The following is a 24,757-nucleotide window of genomic DNA, read 5'->3' as shown; positions in this document are numbered from 1 at the left end:
CACTACCAGCAAAATTCCATGAAAGTGTCACTGTGTTATCATAGTGGGAACAGAGCCTGTTCTAACCTGCTTCCTTCATGAGCAAAACAAACACAACAAGTTTATTAAAAACATCAATAAATACAAACAAAAATGAAATCAGTTCATAGCTAAATTGAGACAATAATAAATAGACCAAACAATAAAAAAATCTTAACTTCTTGTCATAGAATCTTAAATTCATAATAAAAAAAATTATAATTGACAGCTTATGACCATTTTTATCACGACTGGTCCACTGGAGGCTTGAATTAAACAGGGCAGCTCTTTCAGCTTAAACTTGTGTGGTGTTCGTGTTTTGGTCACTCAGCCTGGTCTGATGGACCCACCACATTATTCGGTCTTTCAATCAATGCAGCTACATCAATATATGTAAAATATGTTAACTTTATCCCAATTACAAGCAATATAAACAGTATATATGGTTAATATTTGTCATTTACCCCTGTTAAATCACATTTATGAATAAAAGTGCTTTACGTTTTTTGTGATAAAATAAAATTATACAAAGAAACATCAATTACAATCAAGATATGATTGGAAAAAACGAATATGAATCAAGGTTTTTCATCAGTGTTGAGGGATATTTCTTGAACTTTATTAGAAATGAAACACACTCATGTCAGTCTACATGAGAAATTATTTTTGAAGAGAGAAAAATCTTTGGAAGACAATGAAGGGGAAGAGTTTAGAGAATATGAAGATCCTGTTTCTATCAATTCCGAGTCTGAGTGAGTTTGAAGAAGACGATGAGATTGACCATCGGCCAGCTACATAAAAAGTTCATCTGCAGCCAGTCCCAAATCCAGGCCAGACCATCAGCAGCCAACATATGGATGACAAAAAATGATGAAATCGCATGGCTACCAATGTAATAACGTGCAACCAGGGCCGACACAGATGGCAGTAATCATGTGCAGGACATCAAGCCTTCTTACAAACTTTTCATTACGTAAATCATTCTGCACTTATTTGGAGGAACAGCATGTTTTCGTAGAAAGCTGGAATGAGATGGACCAAACCCATTTATTTGCATACTTTGGGTTATTATCCGTGCTGGAGTTTTCAAATCCAAGGGGGAATCCACAAAATCCTTGTGAGATGCAGAAACTGGCAGAGAACTTTTACATAAAATGTGCAGGAATGTGGAGCAGAGATGCTTGAAATGAACAATTTAACACTTTACGTAGTCCTGGGTCCAGTGGACCCGCACACCACATATGTAATATAAATGTGAAGGGGGGATGTACAGTGAACAGTCACTGAAAATATGTCATTGTATATGTTCATCACAGAAAATGAACCAAGGCTCAGGTTGAAAAAAATATTTATTGCATCATTTTTTCTTTTAGTAAACATTGAAAACGGGTCCCACAGACCTGTACACCATACAAGGGTTGAGTAACACACTGTGCTGGTCAAAGTTGAAACACTAATGAGTTCATGTTTGAAGATCAAATCCATCATTCTACCACGTTTTCAAGTCATGGCCCAATCAGTCCACACTGAGAGAGATTCCTCCTGACAGAGAGCACATGGGTCTGTTGCTGTTTATCCTGTTGCCTGATGGTGAGTTAATATATTAAAATGTCAGTTCTCGAAGAAAAAAAACTAAATATTAAGTTAGAGGTAGTGATGCCATCTTTTTTTCACATCTATATTAAACCATGTGTCTGTGTCTGTGTTCATTGGAGCTCAAACAAATACTTATCTTTCAGCTCCCTGTCAGGTGGATGGATTTTACTTCGTGAAGCTATATGAGGATTTCTCGCCACTGAGCTATTTCCACGACATCTGAAAAGACTACATATGTCGAAATGTGGTGGTTGAAAGCCTTAGAAATATGAAAAGGTGGATGATGAGTTAATATATCAAACTGTCAGTCCTGGAAAAAATATTTTTTTTAAGTTAGAGGTAGTGATGCTTCTTTTTTTTCCCCCAAACTATATTAAACCATGTGTCTTTGTCTGTGTTCATTGGTGCAGTCGACTATGAGGTCAAGTACCTGGAGCTTGAAATACTTGGTAAAGGAAGCTTTGGCTCAGTTTATGCCGGCCATAGGAGGTCTGATGATTTACTAGTAAGTACATAATCTGATGTGATAAAATTATTTAATATAATATTCTCACATCACACATATGTGCTCTGACTTCATCCCTGGAACTAACCAAAGTGCTCATGATCTGTCATGTAGGTGGCGATAAAACACATCCCCTAATCGTCTGTTCCGCCTCAAAGAGTGGTGAGTGATCTGTTGTCTCAGCACCAACTGTTGAAATTAATTGTGTGACTTTTGTTGTTTCCTTGTTGTTGATGATATACACACACATATTTTTCCTTTAGATGTTAAATGGGAGGCCACACAGTATTCCCAAGGAGGTGCTGCTCATGCAGAAAGCTGCAGGCGAACCAATGACTGTGGGTTAATGGACTGGTACGATCTGGACCAAGTGTTTATACTGGTCATGGAGAGGTCTATGGAACTGCTGTGCTTCATAAAGGAGAACTGTGGTCCGATGGCCGAGGCTGTTGCAAAGGTACTGTTGTTTTATTCTTTGTGTGAGCTGTTTCTCAGACTACAACTGAAAAGGTCGTCATTTTAAATATCATCCCTTTCAGTGGAGAGTGTTTGGCTGCTATCACACCCATATTTAATTTGGGTCCAATCACAAATATGGCGACGCCTGCGATTTCTGGCAGGCAACTCGAGCTGCGCTGCGCCAATCATGTGACATACATCATGTGACATACATCATGTGACATACATCATGTGACATACATCATGTGACATACATCATGTGACATACCTCAATCTCCACAGCCATCTATAATACACACCCACCGTATCAGGTGGTCTATTTAACCAGAGAGACATTACCAGTCAACCCCTCTTGATCGCACTGCTGCTGCAGTATTGCTACCTGTTGCTTCAGCTCCTTCATCACCCCAGCATCCACCTTTAGGCTCCAACTGGGGGTTTCAAGTATTTGGTCATCACTCCCATCATTCCTGTGATTAAGTTGGAGCCTAGACGCCAAACACTAAATCTGTTGTAATAAATATATTACATGATCGAACGTGAGTTGTCTGACTGAACTAACATTTTAAATATGTCTATTAAATTATTTGGGATTCACTCTCTAGAAACCTTCACCTTAAAGAGGGAACTTGAGTTGTAATTAATGGATATATCATTGACTGAAAAAAGATAAAACTTTTTCAGCACAAATACCTTTTTGACATTTTCAGTGTTACGGGTCCACAGATTGGGACCACAGCAGCAAAGTTAATCTGTAGAAAACAGGACGAATGCAGCAGCAAAAATGACACGATGCATTCATTTCCTTATCCAGACAGCATCTGGCATGTGGGCGGATGTTACCCCCAAAGAGACAGTACAGGGTGCAACTGCTCCCGTGCCAAATGTTCCACCTGGGTGCTGCGGTCATTCACTGATCTCAATACTGATATTATTAGGAATAACCTTAAATTAAATGATTAAAAGCTACACAACAGCTACACAACAGCCATTAAAAAGACCTCGTGTCAGGCCTTTTTTACAAATGCTCGTCCAATAAATAAGAAAGGCCTTTGGACCTCAGCTTAGTCCTCAAAGTGTTTAGGAGTAGATGGATATTTGAACCCCTACGAGTTCATGTGAAGAGTGCTCTAGCTGAAAGATCCAGAGCAGCTCCAACATAGAATGTGTTTTTCAGTCCCACCCAGAGTCCCTTCTTCACCACTCTAATTGAAGTTAATGACTCTTTATGTCTTTCTTAGATCATCATGAAGCAGCTGCTGGATGCTGCCATCGATTTGAAAGCAAAGGGCATCTTCCACCGAGATATAAAAGCAGAGAACATCCTCATTGAGTCCAGCTCCGATTGCCTGCGAGTGCGCATCATTGATTTTGGATGTGTCTGCATTTGGAAGAAAGACTAAATTTACAGCCAATTCACGGGTACAGCCAACCTGTCTTGTTATCCTGCTTTTCATTCATCTGACTGTAAAATCTCTGCCTGTTCCTCATCCTTTTCTTTTTTCTGTCTCATTCTATCTGACATATTGTATGAACTTTAGCATACGCTCCTCCAAAGTTTCAAATCAGCTGGCCTCGCAACAGTCTGGCAGTTGGCATTATTATTTGAAATGCTGGATTGATTCAGGCGGTTCCACACCACAGGGCTTCGCAGAAATAAACTCTGAATCAGCTCTGTGTGGTCCAAAGGTGAGACAACGCTGGTTACAATATGCAGTTATTATGTTCCTTTCCATGTTACAGTCGATCATCGTAGATTCAAGCCTCATCGTTTCTTTGTCGTCTGTCCTCTCTCCTCACTGACTGCCAAGACTTCTTGGGGAAGTGTTTGGCTTTAGAGCCTGAGGACCGTGCCACTCTGGAGGAAATGCCGAAGCACCCCTGGTTAAACAACACTGTACCTAACCCCATCCCATCCCATCCCCAACCACCCACTGTCATCCCGACCAAAAAACCCAATCCCCAAGTCCTCCATCCCCACCATCCCACATTGTTTGGGTCCCTGCCTTCCACCCTCTGTTAATACTTTCCTATGTTGAGGAACCTGTCTAAGTTTATACACTATGTTGTTCTCCCTCATATTACCCATTTTATTTTCATTAAATATTTAAATATCCTCCTTGTCTCCACTTCATATGGTATTCTCTGTCTGAGGCTGTATCCTCCAAAGGAGAGGTCTTCAACGCGGAGGTACTGCAGGGGGGTCGCGAAATGTTTGGTTGATTAGACAATTTTGTATATTTGTTAACATTTTTGATTTATTTTCTAACCATTTTTTCCCCCTCAAATTTAAATGTCTTCAAATACACATTAACATGCATCCTACATATTGTGAGGCTGATTTGACCCTCTGCCTGACCACCTCCATCCGTCCAAGGTTAGATAAGTTGTGTGCTGCCCATCAGGGTCCGACATCTCACTAATGTGGGAGTATGTGTGGCATCCACAGAGGGCTTGAGGATTCACTGTCTCTTCTACATGTATGTTTAAAATAAAAACATGAATCTGTGAATTACTTTAATAGCTCAGTGTTGTATGCAAGATGTATGTTTATAAATAGCAGTGGCGTGGCCACCCTCTACCTTGCACATGTTTGAATTAAAAACATAAATATATGCACCCGTGTAATATTTGAATAGCTTAGTAATGAATGCAAAATAACAGGGTAGCTATGTTTATATATGGCACTAGGCCCAGTTTAATATAAAACACAATTGTATACAATATATATAGTAGGGGTTCCTACTCCATCTCTCCACCAGTTTCGGGGTCCTTGGCCTGAAACACGTTGAAGACCCCTGCTCCAAAGTATTTGGCCCCTGAATTGAGACACAGCTTTAACTCTTACTGTGACTCAAGGGACACTGATACTGATGGAGGATCATCTGGACTCTCCTACGAGTGATCACAGTTTGTTTTCTTTCACTTTGTAAGAAAACACACTAGATTACTAGTTGGTTCTATTACATGCAGTCAAACAGCTCATTCATTTTTTTCTATCACATCTTCATTGCAGCACACTGTCTGAAACTCTGGGCTATTGCGTTCATTTAAATGGGCTCACTCTGATATTATCCAGCTGTTGGCTTGTCGTTATTCACATAAAGCCCTGGCAGTCTGTTGCTTTATTTAGTTCTTCAGGGTGATCTCACAAAGGAACTCCATGTTGGTCTCTATCAGGTCCCTGAAGGCTAAAGATCAGAGAGAGACAGAGATAATGAGAGAGAGATACAAATAATACATGGGGGGGTCAAAGGTAGATAGACAGAGAGGAGGATTTTAATTTCAGTACATTTCAATACAGGCCTAGTTTGAAACAAAAAATACAGACTAAATGCAGTAATAAATGGTTATGCTATATTCATACTACTCTGGCATTTGTTTTGAGATTTCATTTCATCCCAGTCTCCTCTCCTTCCCCTATCATTACCCGAGCTGCTCCTGTAAAAGTCCTGAAAAGAGAGTAGTTATATGAAAATGCACAGAGACAATCCTCTGCTGCTCATACCTGTTGTCACTTTGGAGAAAGTGTTATGTGCCCTGGAACAACGCTCTACTCCCTCTGCTGGCACACTCTGGTAACTACAACTCATAGTGCCGTTAGTCTTAGTCTGAAATTTTACACAAAATGCAAGATCAGATGGAACTGACTCTGAATCCTGACAACTGTAACATATACTGCTTTAAAATACTCAAATATCAGAATGTGAATAATACAGATTACAGGCCCACAAAACGTTGTTCTACTGCTTGATTTGACTTTCTGATAATTAAACTTATTCCACACACTTTCCACCAAGCACCCGCAGACTCGGTCCATGCCCATTGTTACACCTGCCGAGGTATATTGCTGAAGAATGGCAAGTGTCATTGTGCCACAGTCCGGCGGGAAAGCGGTAAAACATGTTGTGAGCATTTGGGGATTTCTTTCACCTGCATTAGCATAGATGATACCAAACGTTTATCAATTTAGTAACCTCAAGCTATAGCATTGGTTTATCTAAGATCTCAACCATGTTGCATTTTTGTCGCGTCTATTTACAATGATGATTAATGAGGACGTACCGGGTTCTCGTAACAACTGCTGACAACATTTGAGGTCGGGAAGTTTGGTCTGGCATTGCTCCGTTGGGGAGAAACTATGGCCGAACAGAGCTGTTCAGACCAATCAAATTGTCAGGGCGGGCTTTATATGATGATGGACGGATGATCAACAGTGACGTAATCAACAACATCACCAAAGAGCGCTTGGGTTGAATTCGTTTTCATCTAACATACCTGCCGCTGAAGAGCTGAGATGTGTAGATGCTGCCATTGAGCCTGTTTTAGAAGACATCGACAGCTCCTTCATTTTGAAAGAGGAACTGAGAAATGCGATCAAGGCATTTGTAGACCGAATCCTGACTGCCCGGAATCCTGACTGCTGAACAAGAAGTGGAGGGACAAGCTAGGCTCCGATGTTTGTCAAGCCATTGTAATAGCTATCGTCGTGGATGAAGTTCATCTAACTGACAAATGGTAAAAGAAAGTCTTGACTGTCTGACTTAGTAAATAACTCACAATGTCGTGATATGAATCAAATGTTGTAAACATAGTATCATAGGTGTAAATGTAAGGCCTGAGCTTGTGTGTTAGACTATAAACGACAAGATGGTGTAAATGATGCAGTGTCGAGTTGAGTTTGAATGTCGGGGCTAGACACTTGGATAACACCACATGAGCAGGATGGAGGCTTGTTATGTCAAACTGATTGGTCCTATTAATTACGGTCCTGTGACAGGCCACAGACACCACCTTTTATATATTTTAGACAACTATATTTATTGGTCATGGACATGAAAAGGATTTCAAAAAGTGATATAAAAAGTGCTTACGAAGCAAATTGCAAACTTTATTTTCAACAGGGAGGAAACCTTTAACAGAACTACATTCAGTGTAGGATACCATCTGCCTCGACCAAGTGAGAGGCCAGGCCAGGCCATCAGCAGCCAACATATGGATTTAAAAAAATGATGAAATCGCATTGCTACCAATGTAATAACGTGCAACCAGGTCCGACACGGATGGCAGTAATCATGTGCAGGACATCAAGCCTTCTTACAAACTTTTCATTACTTAAATAATTCTGCACTAATTTGGAGGAACAGCTTGTTTTCATAGAAAGCTGGAATGAGATGGACACATTTATTTGCACACTTTGCGGTTATTAACCTTGCTGGAGTTTTCAAATCCAAAGGGGAATCAACAGAATCCTTGTGAGATGCAGAAGCTGGCAGAGAACTTTTACATAAAATGTGCAGGAATGTGGGAGCAGAGGTGATTGAAATATACAATTTAACACTTTACGTAATCCTTGGTTCAGTGGACCCGAACACCACCTATGTAATATAAATGTGTAGGGGGGGTGTACAGTGTACAGTCACTGAAAATATGTCATTTTATATTTTCTATTTATATGTTTTATCAAAGAAAATGAGCCAAGGCCAATGAGTCTCAGGTTGAAAAAAATATTTATTTTTCTTTTAGCAAAGAACAACATACTGTCACACCGCTGTGAGGTTTGTCTTGTCTTGGGTTTTTTGTCTCGTAACTTCCTGTTTTATTTTGAAATCCTAACTCTCCTCTCGTTTCAGGTCACTTGCCCTTCCTCATGTGTCACCGGTCTGATTGTCTCCCCTGATCCCGGATTGTTTCCACCTGTTCCCTTCACCCTCATGTGCTCATAGTCTGCGTCTCCCCTTTGTCTTGTGCCAAAGTGTTTCGTCCTTGTCCGTGCACCTAAGCCCTTTTCCACAATCATCGTCGTTTTTTTGCCTATGAGGTTTGCTATGCCACGTAAGTTGTTTTCTGTTTCCTCCTTGAGAGTGATTTTTTGTTTATTAAAGTTTTCTAGTTTAGCTTCGTTTTGTGTTGTTTGTAATCTGTTATTCTTCCTCCCTTTTGGAGCGATTTAGGTTTAGAGAGTTTTAGTTTAGTGAGCCTTTTCTTTTGTCATAATTCGGGAGCGATTTATGTTTTAAACCTTTCTTTTTCCAGTGTTTTTTTTGAATTTATTAAGGGGTTTCTTTCCCCGAGTTATTCTAGCCAGGTCGTAGATATATTAAGTGAGTTTTTCATAGCCCAATCCTTTGTCACTCTTCATAGAGGATCAGAAGTCAAAGTGTGCTGGTACGCGTAATCCTCTGCATCTGAGTCCTCATTTCAGTCCAGGCCTGACACATACAAGGGTTAAAACAAGATTTCCTGCATGAGTGAATACACTGACTCAGGTCTGGCTAGTCTTGCTCTCTTGATTGGAAGGATCCAATCAATATTAAGTGTAAATATATAAAAATATCCCCAAATGTATTAAAATGCACACTATCTGCAATTACAGCTTGACAATTCAATGGATCTATTATTGACTGCCTTCTATCCCTCGGAGTACAGGTCATATGGTTGAGTGCTAAAGGTCATCTTCATCTGCTTTCTTCTAACTTAGCCTGACTTTGTAAAACTTTTGATGAATAACAGAGCTGATGGCCGGTGTCTTTCAAAATTGACATCATTAGACGGTCATTGACACGTGGTGTAAGGCTGCGGCCTGTGATCATCGTTTCCAGCGTTGCTGCAAATATGTATGTAGGTTGATGAGCTCCTAATCCTTTCATTTAAATACCTTAGCTATGATATATAACAAAGACACTACCAGCAAAACTCCATGGAAGTGTCACTGTGTTAACATAGTGAGAACAGAGCTTGTTCTAACCTGCTTCCTTCATGAGCAAAACAAACAAGTTAGGTGATTTCACACGAGACATTTACAGTAACAGTGGATCACATGACTAATGGTATATGAAAAGGGTGGTTTGTAGTGAAAAAATCCTGATAAATGGTCAATATTTAGATTTGAGGTCCTGCAGCTTTAATGCTTCGGTTCATTATGTGCTGCTAAATGTTATGTGGCTAACAAGTTCCCAATATCAACTTGTAACATGTCAATGTGCTGCTTCCAGATTAGTTTTTCTTGATCCTGTGTGACAAACAAAATCAAGTATAACCTCGGCCAAGGAGGAAATAAAAGATGTTTTGTTTGTTTGTTTGTTAGCAACATGACCGATAAGCGACTGAACGGATTACTATGGAACTTGGTAGATGGATGTGAAATGGGTTAGTAAAAACACAATGCATTTTAGATTTTATTTTTCTTCCAATATACCCACAATTCCACGCACTCTGCACTAGTCGCCGCTCTATTGCAGTCAGAGAGCAGCTGCTATCCAAACAAACAAAACAGGGATAAATCTGAAGAACCTGAGGACCTTCTGGATGGGAAGTTCATGTTCCAAAAAAACAAACATGGAACAATCAATAAAACCAAGGTGATATGCACACTCTGCGCGAAGGCTTTATTGTTTCACCGTAGCAATACTAGCCTCAAGTACCACCTCAACGCGAAGCATGCGTTGGTCGGCGAGGGGCGTTCAAGTGGAATGCGCCAAACCACCCTCACAGAACAACGTAGGCCCCTCACTAAGTCTGCCTATGACAAGTTGACTAGCACAGTTGCCAAATGGATTGCAAAAAGCTGTAGACCGATTAATATTGTCGAGGATGAGGGGTTCATCGAAGTTTTGCGAGTGGCAATGGGGGACCCGAGCATCAAAGCACCACAAAGACGCACAGTTATGACAAAAATCCACGAGCTGTATGAAGCTGAAAAGAAAAAAAAGGAAGATGACTTGGCTGATACGAATTATGTGGCGCTGACTGTTGATCACTGGACCTCTGTGAGTAACAAGAACTACCTGGGTGTAACTGCAGATCTAATCACAGACGAATGGAAGTTAAAGTCTGAAAATCTGCCAATGTGACAATTCTTCATGGCAACTGAGCAGCTGTGCTCTGCCTTTCTTCTTCTGCTTCCCAGTTATTTTTCATCAAACGGCTGATTTAGCCGTTTAATGGGACAAAGCTCGATTACATCCTTCTACTTTGTCTTTCCTCCGCTACTTGTTTGTCCATCCATCCATCATCAAAGTCTACCGACAGCCTAACCTTTGGAAGGTCTTGGGGGAGTTGGAGCCAGCAAATAACAGGGCCAATATACAGACACACAACCATTCAGTCTTACATTCACACCTACAGTCAATCAACAGACTCTAGGATTCACCGCAAGCGAGTGGTGCAGTTGTTCTAACACACAACAGATGCAACAAAAACAAAAAGAAAATAAACATGTCCGGATGAAAATCTGTGCCACATGAAGAAAACACCAACGAAGAAGTCAAGAGAGTTTGTGGTCATAAGAGCCGACGCTGCTGTTGTCAAGTGTTTTAAATAGTGCTGTCAAACGATTAAAATATTTAATTGCGATTAATCGCATTTATGTCATAGTTAACTCAAAATTAATCGCGATTAATTGCAAATTTGTATCTATTCTTAATGTCCCTTCATTATTTCTTTCTCCATTTTTTGGGGTTTTAATGCTCTATCAACATGGAAAGTGGATTGGCTTGCTTTATGCAAATGTTTTATTTTATTGAAAAACAACATTTCCAAACAGGGCGGTACAAAATAAAATTATAAAGTGCACATTTCAGGTAAACAAGGGCTATAGTGCAGTTAAACCATGGCTTAATATTTTCTTTTCTTCAAGTTTGCTGTGAACATAGCAGTCAGGCCTCTCAAACAGACAAGCAACAAAATAACAAACAAACAAAATACACAGGCAAGTGTCGGCCTACTTTGAAACAAATTAAACACAGAAATGTGTAGGGCTATTTGAGTCCTCCCCATATTTGTGGAAAATGTATGAAATAAGAAGTACCCTATTTTGAAATAAATAAAAACATATAGCTGCAGCCTAGTAGCTTAAAAATATATATATTTAGTTGGCGAAATATTCAAACAAAAAGCGAGAGCAGGTCAGACTGGAGGCAAACACAGATACTGAAACTCGATAGAAACCAACTGCAGCTACTGCTCTGATCGAGAAGCTGAGGCGCTGATCTCTGATCAGCTGAGACCAGAGAAACTCTGTGTTTTCACTGTTTTCATAGTTAAGAAGCAGTGAGTCACTGAGCTATGATCTCACTGTGTCTCTCTGAGCGAGTGCGCGGGGGCAGGGGGCGGAGCTACGGTGCGCTATTTTGAACCACACACACACACCCACACACGTGCCCGCTCCTTGTACATCATCCTGATACGATGATGTTTTAAAAAATTATTGTGACTTAGTCAACCACAAACATGCAAAAGAGTGTGTCACACGGCGAAAGCGTGAGAGTTGGCAGCTCTGCGTTAATCTCGCGATAAAAAAATTGATGGCGTTAAAATGGGTTTGCGTTAACGCCGTTAATAACGCGTTAAACTGACAGCACTAGTTTTAAACAAAATCAGTTGATCTCTGCTGAGGAATAATATGTTGTATTCTGCCTCTGCCTGCTGCACCAGGCCTCCCCAGAATGCTGTTGAGAATTGAATGCTGTTGTAACCCCCTCCTGTGTTGTGCATGTGGAAGAGGCATTATGGTTGTGCATTATGGAGAACCAATATTCCAGAGATCCTCTACAAGACATGTCTGAAAACGGTTTAACCAACCTGAGTCTAATCTGCACATCTTTTGACTGTGAGAAGAAGCTCCCTTGTGTGTAAAAGTATATTTCATGAACAAAACCAAAAACTGTTAAGGGAGAATGTGTCTTTCAAAAGTAATGGCAGTTGGCGTGTGTCACCGAGTCAGGAGACAGAGCGGGCTGCATTGATCGTACACAGCACTCCACCGCGAGACTCGCTGGCCTCTGTGGCAGACATGTCTCTTTAGATTAGAACCAGCGCACTCGTTCACACCGGCGAGGCTGATCCGAGGCCACTGGTATAAGCCGGGCGGCTCCTCGCATAGGCGACATAGGCGGTTGCCTAGGGCGCAAAATGCAGAGAGCACCGGAGATAGAATTGCCACGAAAGCAGTCTGTGTGTGTGTGTGATCCAGCTAATACTCATGTTGTGGTGACCTAAATCTGTTTACACAGTTTCATAAAGGGAACAAAAAAGCACGTTCCCATTATGGAAATCATTACAATTTAAGGTATAGACACACCCATTTGAATGGTTCATGCTAGGTTATGTTTAAGTTTAAGTTAACATTAGGGTTAGAGTTAGGCACTTAGTAACTATTGTTGAGGTTAAAATAAGTTGAAGGGAAATTTATGTAAGTCAATGTAATGTCCAATAAAGTAATGGTGACGTGTGTGTGTGTGTGTGTGTGTGTGTGTGTGTGTGTGTGTGTGTGTGTGTGTGTGTGTGTGTGTGTGTGTGTGTGTGTGTGTGTGTGTGTGTGTGTGTGTGTGTGTGTGTGTGTGTGTGTGTGTGTGTAATTTGTACTTTTTAAAGACCATTTTGAGCATAGACCATACAGAGTGAGGACATTTTTGCAAAGGGAGAACATTTTTGTCCGGTCCCCGCGTTTTCAAAGGCTGGTTTGACGGTTAAGACTTGGTGTGAGTGTTAGAATGAGCGTAAGGTTAGGCATTACAAGAACTCAAATAATACCCGTCAGATATCAAAACACATTTGGGTAAATTGATGACAGAGAGAGTAATTTTTATTCTTTAATATTGATGAATGAAGAAAAAATTGGGCTCCAGCGAAAGGGGCTCTTTTCTCATCCAGGGCAAAAGGGCAGGTGCTTAGGCACCACTAGGGGTCTCTCTGTGCACGTGCCTGCAATCATTAATACTTTTCTCTCCCCCCCCCCCCCCCCCACCCCGTCAACCAAAGATTCCTGTTTCTGAGGCAGCAGAGCAAAGAGCTGGACAAGCTGAAAAACCAGAACTCCTACATGGTGTAGGAGAAGAAAGGACTTGGACGGACGGATTCAAATATTGATAAAAAAGAGGAGTAGACATGGACAGAGAGTTGCTGCAGCCGGTTTCTTCTTCTTCCCTGTAAAAGCAGCAGCAGACTTGGTGAAGCTTCACCATCCTGATTGTCATCTTTTCATTCTTTTTTTTATTTTTAATTGTTCCTATGTCCACCTCATGGATTGCCCTTGCTGAAAGGTGAAACTGAGTTGGACATGGAGGACCTGAGGCTCTTTTCAAACAGCACCTTTTCGGACTGTGAACGTTGGCTTGTGTGTATTGTATTGGGTTACCTTGTTTTTCTGGTATGTTTATTTGATGTGTAGTAGTCAGGAAGAGATTCGCTCTTGGAAAACTGAACTAAAATAAATCATCTCATAATAATAATAATTGGTTTAACAAAATCTTCGGGGGGTTGGGGAGAACAAACGCATTCACTCCCCAACTGTATGAAATGGACTAGGTCATGTATTAAAATGTACGGATTCAATTGCAGTGATGTTACTAATGTTCTTTATTTTTTATTCCACCGTGATCGTAGGTGGTTTTACCATCTTGTCCTCAAGCTGGTTTGTCCTACATGTCGTGACATGAGATCAGCGAAGACCCCTGACGAGATCTTGCTTTCAGGAATAACCAATACACAGAGAGGCTGTGGTTAGTTATGTCATACACATCCAGATTTTTCGAAGCCAAGCAAAGATTGTGTAAAGCAAAAGAGAAGTGACTGAATTTACATGATGTAAAACTAAATTATTGTTGCACATGATTGATTATGTCCTCGTAGTCATAACGACAAAGATGGATGGAAAGATGTTTTATTTTTTTAAACAAGGAATCTCAAGCTTCGCTCTCCCTTTTTATATGATGACATCACATTAAACTGCAGTCTGACACTTAAGCACACATAAAGCAGATTCCCTTGGTCTCTTGGCTATTGTTTTTCATTGTCCTTAAAAATAGTTTCAACCAGATCTGATGTGCACACTTTTTGGGGTAGGCGTGGATGTTGGGGGCTTTGTATTCCATAAAATATGAGAATAAAATATACCACCTATTCTGCTTTACATTTATTTACTGTAGGATCAGCCTGTAACAGTGTGGGTGTGTGAGCTGAATATCTTGACTGAATATTATGTTGAATTATGCATTTAAAAGATGTCTTAACTGCAATTATACATCTAGAAACATGATGATGATGGAGAGAAATGCAATTTAATCAGAACATAACAGAGTACAGTTCCTTCTCTGGCCACGAGATGGTGACCCTGAGCTATGTTCCCTTGAATCTGCTGCTGCTCATGTGTGTTTTGTCCTCTTAAATCCATCAGATTAAAAAACCTATTACTGCACATGTCACATGTATAAATATGAGGCCTGAACATGAGCAGACTGCTGGATCAAATCAAAATGAGTTTGACCTGTGTAATAATCCCGGGTCAGCTCCTGATAAACACTGGGCTGCACAGATTGGAACACTTCAGCAGCTTTTGCTGCTTGCACAGCTTCACAAGCCGGTGAGCCTCCTGTCCCCCCCATTGTGAAAATTACATTTTGTGAAAAAGATCTTTATTAATCTGTAACCTCACTAAATGAGGAGTTTGGTAACTAACGATAAGCAATTATCCTTTCATGGTGAAATATAAAACCTGATGTATGTTTATAACAAACAATTTCATTTTATTTAAAAAAAATTCACTTGATACATTATCTCCAGGCGAAGTACCGTACATATTGCAGTATACATATAAATGGGTGGGTTGGGGAAAGAGGATTTGGGAAGTGGGGAGTTGGGGCTGGTTGGTTTGGATGTGGTGAGATTGGGGATGGGGGAGTTGAGTATATGGAAGTTGGTGCTGAATGGTCTGGATAGGATGATATTGGGGATGGGGGAGTTGGAGATGGATGGTTTGGATATTATGAGGTTGGGGATGGGGGAGTTGAGGATAGGGGAGTTGGGGCTGAATGGTCTGGATAGGATGATATTGGGGATAGGGGGGTTGGAGATGGGGGAGTTGGGGATGGATGGTTGGGATCTGGTGAGGTTTGGGATGGGGGAGTTGGGGCTGGGTTGGTTGGGAATGGGCTGGTATAGGGCTAACTAACCAGCGGTGCTGCTTCAGTTCCTCCAAAGTGGCCCGCTTCTTAGGGTCTAAAACCAGACACTTTTTCAAGAAGTCTTGGCAGTCTGTGAGGAGAGAGGACAAACGATAAGGAAACGATGAGGCTTGAATCTACAGTGATCGACTCTAACATGGAAGTACCATAATAACCGTACATTAAAAACCCGCATTGTCTCACCTTTGGATCCAAACCAGATTTGGAAATTAGGCCTGATAATGTCCCTGGTGTGGAACCACGCGTCTCCAGTCAGCATTTCAAATAGAATTGCTGCCATCTGCCAGACTGTCGTGGGGCCAGCCATGTATCTGCCTTTCATTGAGAACTCTGGAGGGGCGTATGCAAAGGTTCCTACAATATACCAGAGAGAAGGAGACAGAAAAAAACTAAGGATGATGAACAGGCAGAGATTTTACAATCAGATGAATGAAGAGCAGGATAACAAGACAGGTTGGCTGTACCAGAGAATTGGCTGTAGACGCAGTTTTCCCTTCTATTGCAGCCACATCCAAAATCAATGATTCGCACTCGTGGTCCATCGGAGCTGGGCTCAATGAGGATGTTCTCTAATTTTAAATCTCGGTGGAAGATGCCCTTTGCTTTCAAATCGATGGCAGCATCCAGCAGCTGCTTCATGATGATCTGAGAAAGAGGTAGAGTCACAAATGAGTTAGAGTGGTGAAGAAGGGATTCTGGGTGGGAGTGAAAAACACAGTCTATGTTGGAGCTGCTCTGGATCTTTCAATCAGAGCACACTTCACATGAACTTGTAGGGGTTCAAATATCCATCTATTTCTGAGCACTTTGAGGACTAAGCTGAGGTCAAAAGGCCTTTCTTATTTTCCGGGACCAGCAGTTGTAAAAACGACCTGGCACAAGGTCCTTCTAAAGGCTGTTGTGTAGCTATAGTTTTCTCAACTTTTCAGCCACTAATATATCCCTTAATTACAACTCAAGTTCCCTCGATAAAAGTAAACGTATCTAAAGAGTGAATCTCCAATAACATATTTGACAAATTTAAAATGTTAGTTGTGATTGGACCAACATGTAATATGGGTGTCATAGCAGCCAAACACTCTCCACTGAAAATGATGATATTCAAAATGATGACCTTTTCAGTTGTAGTCTGGGAATACAGTAAAACGCCAGTACCTTTGCATGGTTCTCAGCCAACGGACCACAGTTCTTTTTTACGAGGTGCAGCAGATCTGTAGAGTCGACTGGCCTCTCCATGACCAGAAGAACCTCTTGTTTCAGGTCGTACCAGTCCAGTAATGACACGGCTGCAGATCTTCCCACAGTCACTGGTTCGCCTGCAGCTCTCTGCATGAGCAGCACCTCCTTGGGAATCAAACGTGATCTCCCATTTATCATCTAAAGGAAAAATATTCGTTTGTATCTCTTCAACAAAAAGGAAACAACAAAAGCATAAAAGTCACAGAATGATTTCAACAGTTGGTGCTGAGGCAACAGATCACTCACCACTCTTTGACGGGGAACAGACGATTTGGGGATGTGTTTTATCGCCACCTACAAGAAAGATCACAAACACTTTGGTTAGTCCAAGGGATGAAGTCAGATTATGTATGTGAGATGTGAGAACATTATATTACATTATTTGTAATCACATCATATTATGTACTTACTAGTAAATCATCAGACCTTCTGATGCCAGCGTAAACTGTGCCAAAGCCTCCTTTACCAAGTCGTTCACGCTCCACGTACTTGGCCTCAAAGTCAGCTGCACCAATGAACACAGACACAGACACATGGTTTAATATAATTGTGATTCTAATGTAACATTTTTTTTCCATGACTGACATTTTGATATAGTAACCCATCATCCACTTTTTCATATTTGTAAGGCTTTCAACGACCACATTTTAACATATGGAGTGTTTTCAGTGGAGAGAAATTATCAGATAGATTCATGAAAACTTAGTAAAATCCAACTGCCTGACAGGTGGCTGAAAGATAAATATTCGCCTGAATCATTTAATTTACATCTCATATCTAGTCTGTTTAATCTGTGTAATCAATATTTACATGTAATCCTCAGGAAGACGGTCAATAATTAAATTGCTCAAAATGTAGAATTATTCATTTAAGTTGGACAAGAACGTTTTTAAAACAACCTTAACAACATCACTAAAAGAAAAACGGAAATTCCTCCGAACTTGAGTCAACACCAATACCCATTTTAACATGATCATATTGCTTCCATGCAAACATCAACACAATTTATTAAAAAGAAAAGTCACCTCTGCTGGTGTGGCCTGACAACACCGTGCTCTTGTCAGTGGAGCTGTTGACTTTGGACACTGACTCTAAGGTTGATAGATCAGAGTTAGTGCTGGCATCAGGGCCCTCACCATCCCTCTGCTTCTGCAGTGGAGGTTCATTTTCAGTTGTGGCCTTCTGCTTGGTGATCCTCCTCTTGGCCTTAATCACAGGCTGATTACTCGCCAAGATGGGGACGGGTGACTGCGGGGGGACAAACCTCTCTGCAAAAGAGGCAAGAAAATAGTGAGCATCAACCTGTTGACTATATATAGTCATGTTTGAATCGTATGACCACATAAGGTGGATGACATTGGATGACTCTGCAAAATTCTGTATCACAATCAACATTGCTTTGTAATTTTAAACAACAACATTTTAAAACTAAGTTCTTATTCCTTTAAGCTGGAAAAGCCAGTGTTTAAAACACCGTGAAAAACATCATGAGAGAAAACTGAAATACCTCTGAGCTGGAGTCAAAACAATCTCCATTTTAACGTGATCATATTGCTTCCATGCAAACAGCAGCACATTTTCTTTAAAAGTAAGTCACCTGTGCTGGTGTGGCCTGAGTCGGTGCAGGCATCAGGGACCTTTCGACCCCTCTTCCGTTGGAGCTTATTTTCCGTGGTGGCCTTCCTTTTGCGGTTCTTAGTCACAGACTGATAACTCCCCAAGATGGCGATGGGTGACTGCGGGGGGCCAATCCTCTCTGCAAAAGAGGCAAGAAAACAGTGAGCATCAACCTGTTGACTGCATGTAGTGAGGTTTGAATCCTATGACCACATAAGGTGGATGACATTGGATGACTCTGTATCACAATCAACATTGTTTTATAATTTTAAACAACAACATTTTAAAACTAAGGTCTTACATTATGTGAACATGGCAACTGTTGTTTGGTTAAGGTTATTGAAAGTACTGTTTACTATTCACAATGACTGTGGCTATTATCCTCCACAGTGAACGAGTAAAGGCATATTATCAAGAGCCTGCAAATGAAATCCAGGAGATCAAGTCTGTTGATCATTTATAATCTTGAAATCATGTTTTATTAATGCAAGTGAAAATAAAGTGACAGTGGAGCACGAATGATATCCACTTTTTCCTATAAAAGTGACTGTGTAGCAAGATTTGTCCTGAAACAAGTGTCTTTATCACGGCACAAGAATGAATGAGGCACGTTACTGCACTAAAGTAATCCTAAATTTAAAGAAATACTTGAAATAAAATGATTTATGCTGGAAGTAGGTTGACATATTAAGAACGTCTTGTGAGACCTCAAACTTATTGACGGAAAAATAAGCTGAAGTCAAGAATTAGTCTGATACCCAAGTGCCAATAAAACTAAACATCATCTTGTATTCATACTTAAAGATTAGTTGTTGGTGTCAATATTTGTATCTAATCCTACGAAAGAAAGTCAATAATTATGTCTCTCAAATGTAGAATTATTATTTAAGCTGGACACGCCAGTTTTTAGAACAAAGTAAAAAACATCACGAGAGAAAACTGAAATACCTCTGAGCTGGAGTCAACACAATCTCAATTTTAACATGATCATATTGCTTCCATGCAAACAGCAGCATATTTTCTTTAAATATAAGTCACCTGTGCTGGTGTGGCCTGAGTCGGTGCAGGCATCAGGGACCTTTCGACCCCTCTTCCGTTGGGGCTTACTTTCCTTGGTGGCCTTCCTTTTGCGGGCCTTAGTCACAGACTGATAACTCGCCAAGATGGCGATGGGAGAGATTGGGGTTCCAAACATATCTACGAATGAGAAAAGACCTGTTGACTGCGTACAGTGAGGTTTGAATCCTATGACCACATAGGGTGGATGACATTGGATGACTCTGCAAAATTCTATATCACAATTAACATTGTTTTGTAATTTTAAACAACAACATTTTAAATCTAAATTGTTAAATTATGTGAACATGGCAACTACTGTTTGGTTAAGGGAATTTACAGTTGGGTAAATTACCTGAATATAGGTCGGTCGAGAGTCCGTAGCAAACTGGTTTGGTGTGAGTAGAGGTCCAGCAAGGAGATAGAACCAGTGATCACAAAGTCTGGGATGGGAGATACAAGTGCATAACAGTGACACAGTGATACATAAGTGATGGAGGCATATGCTTGAGAATACAGAACAACATAGGAAAAGGACTTTTATAACATAGCTCCTCACTCAGTAGCAAAAACCTGCCTTTAAACTTAAAGAGAGGTTTAATGACCAAATCTGCCTATGAACTTAAAAAAATAGCTGATGTGACATTTATTGTGATCATTCTTGATATATCAACCAGCCCTTGGACAATGTTTAGAATTCCAAATTGTCAATAAGTGACAAATAAAACAGGATTAAAAAAATAATTCCTGCATGAGTGAATACACTGACTCAGGTCTAGTTAGTCTTGCTCTCTTGATTGGAAGGAGTCGATCAATATTAAGTGTAATTAAATAAAGAATGTTGGAAAATATCATATTTATATACTTCTTACTAGGCTTGTTGCTTTGGGAGATTTTGCATCATCATCATGCTGATATGATGATGATGGTGAAAGAACAGAAGCAGGAGGGTATTTACATTTGGGTAAATTACCTGAATATAGGTCGGTCAAGAGCCTGTAGCAAACTGGTTTGGTGTGAGTAGAGGTTTAGCAAGGAGAGAGAACCAGTGATCACAAAGTGTGGCGAGAGGAAATATAACTGCATAACAGTGACACAGTGATACATAAGTGATGGAGGCAGATGCTTGAAAATACAGAACAACATAGGAAAAGGACTTTTGTATCATAGCTCCTCACTCAGGAGCGAAAATCTGCCTCTAAACTTAAAGAGAGGAGTATTGATCAAATCATGAATAAAAGTGCATAGCAGTGACACAGTGATCCATAAGTAATGGAGGCAGATGCTTGAAAATACAGAACAACATAGGAAAATTACTTTTATAACATAGCTCCACACTCAGTAGCAAAAATCTCCCTTTAAATGTAAAGAGTAATGACCAAAACTGCCTATAAACTTTAAAAAAAATCTGATGTGAAATTTATCATGATAATTCTTGATATATCAACCAGCCCTTGGACAATGTTTAGAATTCAAAATTGTCTTGCTCTCTTGATTGGAAGGAACCAATCAATATTAAGTGTAAACATATACATATGTTCCCTAAATAAGGTATTAAAATGCACATGGCCTGCAATTACAGCTGGACAATTCAATGTTGATGAGCTGTTAATCATTTCATTTAAATACCTTAGCTATGATATATAACAAAGACACTACCAGCAAAATTCCATGAAAGTGTCACTGTGTTATCATAGTGGGAACAGAGCCTGTTCTAACCTGCTTCCTTCATGAGCAAAACAAACACAACAAGTTTATTAAAAACATCAATAAATACAAACAAAAATGAAATCAGTTCATAGCTAAATTGAGACAATAATAAATAGACCAAACAATAAAAAAATCTTAACTTCTTGTCATAGAATCTTAAATTCATAATAAAAAAAATTATAATTGACAGCTTATGACCATTTTTATCACGACTGGTCCACTGGAGGCTTGAATTAAACAGGGCAGCTCTTTCAGCTTAAACTTGTGTGGTGTTCGTGTTTTGGTCACTCAGCCTGGTCTGATGGACCCACCACATTATTCGGTCTTTCAATCAATGCAGCTACATCAATATATGTAAAATATGTTAACTTTATCCCAATTACAAGCAATATAAACAGTATATATGGTTAATATTTGTCATTTACCCCTGTTAAATCACATTTATGAATAAAAGTGCTTTACGTTTTTTGTGATAAAATAAAATTATACAAAGAAACATCAATTACAATCAAGATATGATTGGAAAAAACGAATATGAATCAAGGTTTTTCATCAGTGTTGAGGGATATTTCTTGAACTTTATTAGAAATGAAACACACTCATGTCAGTCTACATGAGAAATTATTTTTGAAGAGAGAAAAATCTTTGGAAGACAATGAAGGGGAAGAGTTTAGAGAATATGAAGATCCTGTTTCTATCAATTCCGAGTCTGAGTGAGTTTGAAGAAGACGATGAGATTGACCATCGGCCAGCTACATAAAAAGTTCATCTGCAGCCAGTCCCAAATCCAGGCCAGACCATCAGCAGCCAACATATGGATGACAAAAAATGATGAAATCGCATGGCTACCAATGTAATAACGTGCAACCAGGGCCGACACAGATGGCAGTAATCATGTGCAGGACATCAAGCCTTCTTACAAACTTTTCATTACGTAAATCATTCTGCACTTATTTGGAGGAACAGCATGTTTTCGTAGAAAGCTGGAATGAGATGGACCAAACCCATTTATTTGCATACTTTGGGTTATTATCCGTGCTGGAGTTTTCAAATCCAAGGGGGAATCCACAAAATCCTTGTGAGATGCAGAAACTGGCAGAGAACTTTTACATAAAATGTGCAGGAATGTGGAGCAGAGATGCTTGAAATGAACAATTTAACACTTTACGTAGTCCTGGGTCCAGTGGACCCGCACACCACATATGTAATATAAATGTGAAGGGGGGATGTACAGTGAACAGTCACTGAAAATATGTCATTGTATATGTTCATCACAGAAAATGAACCAAGGCTCAGGTTGAAAAAAATATTTATTGCATCATTTTTTCTTTTAGTAAACATTGAAAACGGGTCCCACAGACCTGTACACCATACAAGGGTTGAGTAACACACTGTGCTGGTCAAAGTTGAAACACTAATGAGTTCATGTTTGAAGATCAAATCCATCATTCTACCACGTTTTCAAGTCATGGCCCAATCAGTCCACACTGAGAGAGATTCCTCCTGACAGAGAGCACATGGGTCTGTTGCTGTTTATCCTGTTGCCTGATGGTGAGTTAATATATTAAAATGTCAGTTCTCGAAGAAAAAAAACTAAATATTAAGTTAGAGGTAGTGATGCCATCTTTTTTTCACATCTATATTAAACCATGTGTCTGTGTCTGTGTTCATTGGAGCTCAAACAAATACTTATCTTTCAGCTCCCTGTCAGGTGGATGGATTTTACTTCGTGAAGCTATATGAGGATTTCTCGCCACTGAGCTATTTCCACGACATCTGAAAAGACTACATATGTCGAAATGTGGTGGTTGAAAGCCTTAGAAATATGAAAAGGTGGATGATGAGTTAATATATCAAACTGTCAGTCCTGGAAAAAATATTTTTTTTAAGTTAGAGGTAGTGATGCTTCTTTTTTTTCCCCCAAACTATATTAAACCATGTGTCTTTGTCTGTGTTCATTGGTGCAGTCGACTATGAGGTCAAGTACCTGGAGCTTGAAATACTTGGTAAAGGAAGCTTTGGCTCAGTTTATGCCGGCCATAGGAGGTCTGATGATTTACTAGTAAGTACATAATCTGATGTGATAAAATTATTTAATATAATATTCTCACATCACACATATGTGCTCTGACTTCATCCCTGGAACTAACCAAAGTGCTCATGATCTGTCATGTAGGTGGCGATAAAACACATCCCCTAATCGTCTGTTCCGCCTCAAAGAGTGGTGAGTGATCTGTTGTCTCAGCACCAACTGTTGAAATTAATTGTGTGACTTTTATGCTTTTGTTGTTTCCTTGTTGTTGATGATATACACACACATATTTTTCCTTTAGATGTTAAATGGGAGGCCACACAGTATTCCCAAGGAGGTGCTGCTCATGCAGAAAGCTGCAGGCGAACCAATGACTGTGGGTTAATGGACTGGTACGATCTGGACCAAGTGTTTATACTGGTCATGGAGAGGTCTATGGAACTGCTGTGCTTCATAAAGGAGAACTGTGGTCCGATGGCCGAGGCTGTTGCAAAGGTACTGTTGTTTTATTCTTTGTGTGAGCTGTTTCTCAGACTACAACTGAAAAGGTCGTCATTTTAAATATCATCCCTTTCAGTGGAGAGTGTTTGGCTGCTATCACACCCATATTTAATTTGGGTCCAATCACAAATATGGCGACGCCTGCGATTTCTGGCAGGCAACTCGAGCTGCGCTGCGCCAATCATGTGACATACATCATGTGACATACATCATGTGACATACATCATGTGACATACATCATGCGACATACCTCAATCTCCACAGTCATCTATAATACACACCCACCGTATCAGGTGGTCTATTTAACCAGAGAGACATTACCAGTCAACCCCTCTTGATCGCACTGCTGCTGCAGTATTGCTACCTGTTGCTTCAGCTCCTTCATCACCCCAGCATCCACCTGTAGGCTCCAACGGGGGGTTTCAAGTATTTGGTCATCACTCCCATCATTCCTGTGTAATCATATGGGGGAGTGATTAAGTTGGAGCCTAGACGCCAAACACTAAATCTGTTGTAATAAATATATTACATGATCGAATGTGAGTTGTCTGACTGAACTAACATTTTAAATATGTCTATTAAATTATTTGGGATTCACTCTCTAGAAACCTTCACCTTAAAGAGGGAACTTGAGTTGTAATTAATGGATATATCATTGACTGAAAAAAGATAAAACTTATTCAGCACAAATACCTTTTTTTGTCATTTTCAGTGTTACGGGTCCACAGATTGGGACCACAGCAGCAAAGTTAATCTGTAGAAAACAGGACGAATGCAGCAGCAAAAATGACACGATGCATTCATTTCCTTATCCAGACAGCATCTGGCATGTGGGCGGATGTTACCCCCAAAGAGACAGTACAGGGTGCAACTGCTCCCGTGCCAAATGTTCCACCTGGGTGCGGTCATTAACTGATCTCAATACTGATATTATTAGGAATAACCTTAAATTAAATGATTAAAAGCTACACAACAGCTAAACAACAGCCATTAAAAAGACCTCGTGTCAGGCCTTTTTTTTACAAATGCTCGTCCAATAAATAAGAAAGGCCTTTGGACCTC

The 24,757-nt window shown here is 40.1% G+C and overlaps 2 long non-coding RNA genes across 2 annotated transcripts; both read left to right on the top strand.

Moving 5' to 3' along the window:
* The first annotated feature begins 1,822 nt into the window (after window positions 1-1,822).
* Window positions 1,823-2,621, top strand: LOC133953230 (uncharacterized). Its single transcript, XR_009920676.1, has 3 exons — window positions 1,823-2,119; window positions 2,234-2,281; window positions 2,383-2,621. It is a non-coding gene; the product is annotated as an uncharacterized LOC133953230 (long non-coding RNA).
* Window positions 2,622-22,927: 20,306 nt separating this feature from the next.
* LOC133953226 (uncharacterized) lies at window positions 22,928-23,734 on the top strand. The gene is made up of 3 exons (XR_009920673.1): window positions 22,928-23,224; window positions 23,339-23,386; window positions 23,496-23,734. It is a non-coding gene; the product is annotated as an uncharacterized LOC133953226 (long non-coding RNA).
* Window positions 23,735-24,757: the final 1,023 nt, after the last annotated feature.

This window comes from Platichthys flesus, chromosome 5, assembly GCF_949316205.1.
Source record: "Platichthys flesus chromosome 5, fPlaFle2.1, whole genome shotgun sequence".
Lineage (NCBI taxonomy): Eukaryota > Metazoa > Chordata > Actinopteri > Pleuronectiformes > Pleuronectidae > Platichthys > Platichthys flesus.
Note: the sequence above shows the minus strand (reverse complement) of the source record. Positions and strands in the feature narration are given on the sequence as shown.